Here is a 10,278-nt window from a genome sequence, read left to right on the forward strand (position 1 = left end):
AAATATTTAGAACGAAAAAATTAGATGAAATATTCCACCGAAATGTATTTTGAGTCGATTTACTTTTTAACTCAGTTTGCACAGTATAAAAAACGTGACCAAACGGAAAACTATCTTGTAACGGGTCGAAAAACATCTTCAGAATAAACTTCAATCCATTTCCTGCCGCAGTGTCGTCTGAGCAAACGATCGTGGTTTTTTTTTCTCATCTCATATAGTTCTCCAGTGGTTTTAAATTAGATTTTTATCATTCATCCAACATTGGCTCCGATTGGTTTAGCTGATAATAAAATATCCATCCAGCACAGACTCGGCAGAACTATTTTATATGGAAATGTGGCGTGGTTGTACGGTTTTCCGATTCGGTTTCCGTTCCGGGTGCGCTTTCCATCTAAGGCCGCCGAAAAGCCGCCAGTCCGAGTTTGCTCCTTCTTTGCCGTCCTTTGGTTGCGAATACAGAATTTCCGCCATTTAAGATATCATCACCTTCTTGCAATCTGCTTCGGATCTTTTTTTTATGCTCCTTTTTTATGTATTAACGCGATCCTTTCCTACCCCATTTCGGCCATTTTCATACAAAGCGCAGCCCCAAACTGTCGTCACATCTCGTTCTATGTCATGTCCACGGTTCGGGTTGGTTCGAAATCTGCCTTGGTATCATTTGTAGGCAAATCGTTGGAAACGCGCCAAAAAGGATGAAAATGAGCTAGTTTACTGATCCTGAGAATAGATGGGTCCTACTTTGAGTGTTAGCATACGCGTGGATGTGTTTGTGTGTGTTTGTGCATTTGGACGAGGGTTGTGTTTAAAATTATAACATGTTCGACTTCAATGGGAATAAAGTCTCTAAAGATTAGAAAATTTTGAATTTTTACTGATAAAATACAAGAAAAAATAAAAAACTAAAATTTAGCAAAATCCGTCAAAGAAAGAGCGAAATCAGAGCGAATTTGATAACTTTTTCTTATAGTTTTCAAAAACAAAACAAAATGTACAGAACATTTCTTTGCAATTTACACGGCGAAAGTAAAGAAACATCTCATACAAGCTGAAACGATATTGAACAACAGCAACAAAAAAATAATCCACGGGTAGTAACGGTCGTAAAAATAAATGTTATAATAAAAGTTTGTAATCTATCCATCCCGGGCACGAGCGAAACGGATCAGCGAGGGAAAAAGTTTCGCCGAGGTTATGTACTTATTGTTTCAGTGCCAAAGTTCATGCTTCCAAACAGCTTAAGCCATTTGAGGGGAAGCATTGCGAGCGTCGCCATTGAGATAATGTTGATAGTTTTCACACCTCTTGCCACTTTTTCCCGGCGAGCTTTGCGAAAGCTAATGTGGCCCCGTGGAGGCCGAAAAAACCCGATCGCTCGGGGTGTGGAAAGTTTTGCCGTACATGTAACGTAACCATAGCTGGAAGAGTCAACCAGCTTCGGTAGCACTTTCCTTTCCGAATGCCAAATCTGACGAGGATCAGTGCCACGCTGAGCCAAGTTTTCGCGAGCATGAGAAGGCATAAAAATTAACACTAACCACCATCGGAAACTTAAAGCCGGTCTTTGGGCAGCACGAGGACTTTCTTTCCTCGAGCATTGAAGAACTTTGAAGAGAATTTCTTCCAACCCGGTTCACTCGCAACTCGCAAACGCTATTTACATTGCCGAAAGAAAGCAAAAAACTACGCTCAAAGGGATTTGAGCAGAAACCGAGACACAACTCGAAAAGCTCGGTTGGTCGAATGTCTCAAGACTCCAGATTGGTATCGCTGTTCCTGATAAAGTTTTCGGCTTCGTGCCAGGAATAAGGCACGTTCTAGCTTCTTTCAAACCAGGTCTTTATACTCAGAGTGTTGTAATGAGTTCGCGAAATGAAATAAGATTTTAAAAACATCTAAACATACCTCTTGTAACCCGATGGGTTTTAGAAGGTTAGATTAGTGACCACTTGGTACCGACACGTGGTGAATGTACGTGTAATTATGAGGTGACGATATTGTATAGGGAATAGGAATGTTTGAATCAAATATCTTGACCGTTGATTTACCCTAGTGAAACCCTTTAGTTTGATGAGTGAAACAGAGAACTGAAATAACAAGCAAATGGAAGGTAATGCTCCTTCTTCCTTCTTCTTACTTCCACTTGCATATGCTTTCTTTTTCTAACAAGTTATTTTTTAGCTACTAATCATTTTTACGTACCTTGCTGTATTTCTACGATGGGGATATCCAAACTACAATAGTTTTAGCTTTCCAAATGCGCATGCAACGGTTCACTTCATGCTTTTATAGGTTCGAGAAAAAAGAGGACTCTGCGGGCTGTTTTAGAATGTGATTAATTTAATTTAAGGCTCATTCTGATGACGTCTTGTACAAGTGATAAGTCGTCAGTGAAAAAATTGGAAAAGAGAGTTCGATAGTTTCTACGAATAACGTAAGTTAAGTTAGTCACGGGTATAGGTATTGCAACATATGGTGCTACATTTCAAAATAATGGCAAAAAACAATGGGATTCAATAATGCTCTGATTTTAGGGCACTGCTCGTCTATAAAATTAAACCTTAAAATAACTTTATCACACTATCACGGCCTCGGACTAGCAGAGTTCACCCGGTGGGACTACCGATAACGATTTAGATTATGGATCTCACTTAAAAACTTATTTGGATCAAACTGTGTGATGAATGCTATGTCATATCTGCCTCGGAAATTTAATCGTTTTCGTTAAACCCTAGTGGAATGGAGCCGTGACGATATTTGAAACGTTGATCTACGGCTATGGACGTCTTTGTAAACTGTGCGATTAGATAGGAGTAAATCCAAAATATCTGTAAGTACGGCATCGGCCAAACAAGCTTTTTAACAAGGAGATCATTCGTGCTTGCCATATATTAGCTGTAACTAATGTTGATTTCAATACTAATACTATAAATGTTGAGGGCAATATGCTAGGAATTGATGCATTTTTTTTTTTTTGTAAAATATAAACTATTTATTTTATAAATAGATAAGGTGTACAAACAAAACTTTCTTATACTCTATAATCACAAATACAGTGCACACTTAAGGACATTTACATCGATCGCAGCATCATTGTTTCCAATGATGTGGATGATGTAGTTTGCAAACAAACGCAGGACAACCTTCCGCTGCGCAATGCTTATATTCCCAAGCACTGGGAATCGGAGACACTCGAAGGACGACTGACACCCTGGAGCTTCATTCCTGATGCACTGCTGCAGCAGGTCCCAGGCGGCAATAACGCGAGTGCAGGAGGTGAACATGTGTTCCAGGGTGTCACACTCAACACAGAACATGCAGGAAGCCGAAGGCGTGCGTCCCATACGCATAAGCAGTTCTCCGTGCGGGATCTTGCCATTCGCAAGCAAATATAAGCTGGATCTTTGCTCCGCTGTTAGTTTGCTTCGGTGGATGTTGTTCCACACCTTTTTCCAGGTTGCCTTCGGATGGGACTGAATCTTGGCTGGGGGTAGTCTGTTCACTTGCAACCTGCGGAGGGCCTTGGTGGATAGCTGTGTTTTTACCGTACATGGAGTGTACGCCAGTTGCTGGACAACACTGCGAAGGCACGGATACGTAGACGGTATCAATGTAATATCTGGGGGGTTTCCCGCACACAAGATGTGTTGGGCTCCAAATGAGAGGCTCTGATGTTCTGCAACATAGCGGTTTGTGAGTAGGGCTGCTGTCATCACGGCTGGGATGTGTAGGTTTAAGCCACCACGGTCTCGTGGCAGGGCCAGCTGCTGGAGCGAGACACGTATACCCCCAGATCCGTTCCAGAGGAGAGACCCGATCAAACTTGTCACCTTAGCTATGTCCATTGCGCGAGGGCCACAGACTGACGCAACAAACCATAGCTTAGGGAGCAAGAATGAGTTGAGCAGCGTTACCTTTTGCAGCAGGTTTAGATCTCTCACCCTGTGCAGCCATACCAACTGACGAAAGTGATTGATAACAGTATCCCAATTGTGGCCCGCTGTTTCCCGGATACTGTTAGAGAACAGAATTCCAAGTAAACGGAGCCGTTCTACGGTGTGCAGCCATGGCAGGTTGATTCTGTTCTCGGTTGTCACCATTCCGATGTCCAGAGCCGTGGTTTTAAGGACGTTTAACCTCGCTCCAGAAGTGACTCCAAAGGCCTCAATTGCTGCTCTCACCCGCTCGATTGTGGAAGGGGAAGTACTCACCACGGAGACGTCGTCAGCATACGCGTTGATCAGGTCGTCCTGATCGCAGCATATATCTTCGAGTCTCTTGATGAGGGGGTGAAGGTAGAGGATGAACAGGTGCATTGACAAGGGATCTCCTTGTCGCACGGAACGTTGGATGGGAAAGGCAGGTGATAGGGATCCATTTACAATGACACGGGACGAAGATTGCTCACCAATTTTCCTCAAAAGCCGCACTAGTGCGGGATTAAACCCTAACGAATCCATCGTTCCAAACAGGAAGCCCCTGTCAACACGGTCAAACGCCTGCGAGAGATCGAAAGAGACGAGTTTTGCACACTTCTTCTTCCGTTTGAGTTCGAATATTCTCTCCTTAACAGAGAGCACAGCTTGGAAGATATTGCAGGGTTTATTGCTACACTTCTGCGACGGTGAAATGATTTGCCACCTAGCAATAATCTTCTCGAGCCGCTGCTTCAGAATTCTGGAAAGCAGCTTGTAGTCAGTGTTAAGCAGAGAGATCGGACGGTACGAAGATAGTGTGCACCCATCTCCCCTTTTCCTCGCAAGCACTATGACCCCATCGACAAAGGCCGCCGGGAAACGACCGTTGAGAGCATCGTTGAGAATCAATATGATTTCTCTCCAAATTATCCCAAACGTTCGCTGATAAAATTCAATCGGAATTCCATCCGGCCCAGGAGACTTTCGAGGTTTCGATTTTTCAATTGCATGAAGGACATCACCATAGGTGATCTCATCCATGCAATCGTTGTTGATTTCGCAATCTTCGGGGATTACACGATGACAGGCAAAAGTATCGTCAACGTTTGTTGTCTCGTCGGTGTATAACTCCCTGTAGTACGTATGTATATAGTCTGCCAGTTGTTTTGGAGAGTCCAAAACAACGTTGTTGTCACACGTAAGTCTGGTGATCACGGTGCGCTCCCGCCTTCGTTTCTCAAGCTGAAAGGTGGAGAGGTTTTCCCCACACACCCTTGTTTCGTTAATCCTTGTAAAGTCCTCGGAGAAACGCCTCTGAAGGAGTAGCATTTCTCCTTTTATACGGTTGATATTGACCAACTCGATCGGATTGGAAAGATACCGACCGTATGAGGACTCTAACTTCGCATAGAGAATGTTATGCTGCAAGCGGAACATGGAGTATTTTTCATTCGTTTTCCATCGGAAGAACGATTTTATTTTTGGTTTGGCGAAATGAATCCACCATTCCATCCAGGAGCCAAAGCTCCTTCGCTGTTTTGTCCAATAGTTCCACTTACATCTAAACTCCTCCATGTTTTCGGCTGTCAAGATATGTGGCCGAAGTTGCCAATATCCATTTTGCCGCATGCGAGGTATGTTTGGAAGGCAGATGCGCACCGTGAGCGCCTTATGGTCCGAGAAAGACAATACGTGCATGTCTGTTGCACGCAGTTGATCCTTCATGTCCTTAGAGACGTAGCAGCGATCGATGCGAGAGCCCGAACCACGTGTGATGTGAGAGAACTCTACAAAGTTTCCTTTGAGAGCCTCCCAGCTGTCACACAACTGCATACTGTCAACAAAGTTTTGCAAAGTGAGACTCGTATTCCCCATACCCGTGGCGTCCTTGGACTTCAGCACGCAGTTGAAATCCCCTGCAAGGATGACCGGTCCCGGTGCATTCCGCAGGTAGTACGCCAACGAGCGGTTGAAAAAGAGTTCCCGCTCAGCTCTGTTTTGACTTCCCGAAGGAGCGTAAATGTTGCATAGCGTGGAAGAATTCTCAAGCCGGACGCAGATTAGTCGTGAGTCCAAGCTACGCTCGACGTGAGAAAATTTTAGGTTCACCCGCAAGGCGATCGCTGTACCTCTCCTTGTGTGGTCAATGTTTGTTACAACATTGTACCCAGGGAGCACTAAGTCTTTGACAGAAACTTCTTGTAGGAAGATTATGTCTGTGTCAAGAGTGCGTATGAAAGTTCGTAGTGCATCTAGTTTGGTGGAATTGGATATCGCATTGATGTTTATCGATGCGATCGTCACTGATGTCATCAACTCATCCATTTCCACCAAACTACTGTGCGTCCACTTCCATTACCCCTGTCGGTTTCGCTGCCGTGGCATTGGTCTTTTTGGGAGGACGACCTGGCTTACGCTTGATCGGTTCCTCCCCAGACTTGCACGACACGTCGCTGTCCGTCTGTTCGTCCGTCTTTCTCTTACCTGCCACTGTTTGCCAGGAAAGGGATGAAGGTGTAGCGGAAGGTGAAGGGACACGAGGGGCTTTGAACGTCGATGAGGCATCGGCGTCCACCTGAAGTCCGGCGTTGTCCATCTTGGTGCTGGTCGATGCTGCCGGTACGGTCAACGCACTTGCCCGGATGAAGGATGCTACTGCCGGGACGGTCCGTGTACTAGCCGCAACGCTAGTGGCCTGCATCGGGATGATCGTTGCTGGTGCGCCTATTGTCAGGCTCGAAGCACCGGCCGGTGCGCTCGCCGCGACGGTCGATGTGCTCGCCGCGACGGTCGATGTGCTCGTCGGGACTGTCGGTGCGCGGACGGCCGGTGCGCTCTCCGGGACGGTCGATGCGGGCGCCGGGATGATCGGTGTGCTCGATGGGATGAGCATTGTGCTTGCCGGATCGGTCGGTGTGCTCACCGGGTCGGTCGGTGCACGGACGGTTTGTGTGCTCGCCCGGGGGACTGTTGCTGGAGCAGGGTTTTCGGTGCCATTCTGCACCGCTGAGGCATACGACAGCCTCTCGTTGACGCTCGTCTTCTGAGCCACCAGTTTCCTGCCTTGGGTGCAGGTCATCCCATGGTGTGCAGCAAGACGGCATGTTCGACACGTTTGCTGCTGTCCCCGGTATGTTACCAGCGTCTCTTCCCCTCCAATCGAGACGTATGACGGCACCGGCTTAGACAAGACCGCTGTGACGTAGCGGTATCCGTCAGGGATTCCGGCACACGGGTATGGCTTCACCCATACTCCGGCTCGGATTGACCGGACTTCTCCGTAGCGAGCAAAGAAATCCGTAATGCATCTGTCCGTGATGTCCTCGGACAGGTCGTGGATTTTGATGACCACGGAATTGTCGACCATTACGATCGGGATCGGGAATTTCTTCCCGTCGCATTCGAGAGAATGCTTGCCGTCGTTCTCCTCGACGGTTCTTAGAGCAAGGCTCTGGTCCTTCACTCGGATGTGAAGGAAGTGGGATGCCGGCTTCGTCCGGATTGAAACGATTGAAGAGCTGCTTAGACCCAGCTTGGTCATGGCGAGGGTTGTGGCCTCCATCAAGGACGGCCTTTTGGGGAGCTTCGAGAAATCCACCCGCAGGGTGCTTCTCGAAGCAGCCATGATGTGGCTTGCTTTTGCACTTTTTTTTTTTAACACTCTGTTTTGGTAAAAGTGCGTCCGATCGCAACGAGTCTCGGAGAGGAACTGCATTTAATCTACCTTTTATTTAATTGATAGGAATTGATGAATTCAATGTACCAGCAAAACGGCGTATTCTGCAGTGCAAAACATTATCCCACTCCATCCCTGATGGTGTAGTTAGGTCATCACTCTATTTGAAAGCTACATCTTTGTCATAGTCCAATTCCTTCCATTCCAACCTGCAAAGATCTCTTCTTTCACACTTTACCAATAGGATACAATTTTCCGTGTTGTTTTTTAGGTCCGAAAAAAAATGTTATTCCTCAAGCTGTCTACTTGTGGCAGCATTGGCAGACTTTCACAAAGTTCAATTGAAAGTGAACTTAGTGTACAAGATTTGGGCGCTCCAGCGAAACTGATCGCGACGCTCTAAATTAAATCGTCCAAAAACTAACACCCAGAAAAGGGAGAAAGAAGAGTTTTGGTCGGATGTTGAAAAGGGATGATGTCACGCAAACGAGAGAGCGCAAGCGGCTCTATCAACGGGGGAGCTTAACATGAATGCGCTGTCGCTTTGTGTATACTCACAACGCACGTTTCTTCGTACCATAACAAAGGGTTGCGGGGAGGGTAGCTTCTAGGGGTTGGTTCTCGTTTCATCAAAGGTGGAATAAAACATGACAACATGACTCTCCGCCCGCTCTCTTAGTAACACTCTCGTGTCTGCTTACGCTCTTCAAATAGGTTGGTTTTGTTTTGAATATTCAATCGGATACGCAAAACTTATAAGCGATTGGAAAACCATGTTAGTGCTTTTGTGCTTCTTCTATTTTCGCCAGAATTTACTCCAGAACGGTTCTTGCTTCCAGCTGCCTGGACCTTCGTTAGTTAGCTTGAAGATGGATATGTCCTTACTCAATACAGCAACATGAAACCTAGTTATCACTTTTAAAAACTGCTACCAAATTTACAAGTTACCAAAATACCACTTCATTGCATGCTTTGGAATTTTTATGATCGTACCGATCGCCCAAACCTACTCTGCTCATCTGGTATTTCTCTCCCGCGATTCAACAACATCGTTATCACCTCGCCGCGCCTAGCCACATTTCAGCCTACCGCAACATATTCTTCTTCAACGAAAGTGGAAAATACTCGCGCTCTTTGCTTGCCGGGTGCGGCAACGCGCATACCTTTGTTTTCAGATGACGTCTTAGGCAAGCGCCGATTGGCTCGCGAAAATCGCGAAGAGCGCGATTTCGCCGTTGGGGCACATTTTAAGTCAGTCTCAAACCGGCTGTCGGAAGGAACGCTTCGTTCGTGAATCACGTTGCTTGTAAAAACCTGAATTAACCTGTTAAGTGTATCACAATTCTTGTGTAAACTTTGGGATAAAGCTAGCTTCTAGGAAGCTGCTGTAGTATTAATAGTGTGTTCAGCAAGTCAAAGGTAGTATGCCCAGTAGGTGAAACTAACGTAAAGCCGTAAGCTGCTGTAACATGTTCTTTTCCCTCGTTTTCTTATCCTTTATCGGCACTGATTGGAAGGAGCTATTTGCATTACAAAAAAGTAATGCCATTACCAGTGAATATATATTGTTACAGATTCCATTCAAGTAAATTCGTGTGCGTGTGGTCGCGCTCTTCTCTCATACTCTTGAATAAAAAGAAAATAATATAGAGCTGCCCAAAAGAATTCTCAGAAACCGAACGTCTTATGCGGGTCGTTTTAAAGAACTGTTTGCACTGTCAACAAGCATGCACAAACAATCAGCAATCTATAATGTGTTGGGTTTTCCCTACGCGTTGTTGTTCGTTTAGCATTACTTCCTTTTGCTGTCTCTAATACAACACTACAAACAGTGTTTTGGTTTCGTTTCAGTGAGTCACCACGATCATAACTTACCTCACGCGTCTTGTTAGTACAGGTGGGTGGGAGCGGGAGATATGTCTTATATACCATTGCCAATGTGAGAGTGAATAAGAAAATAGTGTATCGAAATAATATCGAAATAGCATTCTCAAGAATCATAAAATCTTGCTCGCACCGCTTTACCCGATTTATTGCTCGATCGACCTATGCGGACTCGGAATTTTTCTGCGCATTGGTTTCTCCTTTCTTTCGCATTATTAAATTCGTTTTATTCTTCTGCTTTTGCGCAGCAACCGTTTTCGGTTCTGCCAGCTCATTAAGGGTTTACTAAACTTTTCTCCCTGTGCGTAAGTCGATAGTCAATTCTCTTGTACATGGGATCAGTTCGCATCATACGGATGGGATCACAGGCGGATGATAATATAAACAGAATAAATAAACAGCTGCTGGCAGCAGCTGTCGAAGGCCCCAGTATTTATGGCCATATTTGTTCATATTTGTAAAATGTTGAGATTATTTTGCCAAAAAGTTTCGTTGCTTATCAAATGCATGAGATGTTTGTGAATTGCCTTTGGAATGAAATTTGATAGAGAATATGAAAATGAGTGAATTATGGAACTGAACTATCTAAACACAGTTTTAATGAATCCTAACTTATACTACAGTAATAAGTGTAATGATTTTACCCAAGGAGAGGGGTATTCAGAACAGTTTAATATGGATATATTTGCATAGAAAAGTATCGCCCCGCTCACTTCAAAATATACAAATAATGCTCAAAACTGTATTAAATCTTTCTTTTTCCAAAGTTTTAAATATAGCAGCAAGCATGATATCGATTGT

This window comes from Anopheles coustani, chromosome 3, assembly GCF_943734705.1.
Source record: "Anopheles coustani chromosome 3, idAnoCousDA_361_x.2, whole genome shotgun sequence".
Taxonomy (NCBI): domain Eukaryota; kingdom Metazoa; phylum Arthropoda; class Insecta; order Diptera; family Culicidae; genus Anopheles; species Anopheles coustani.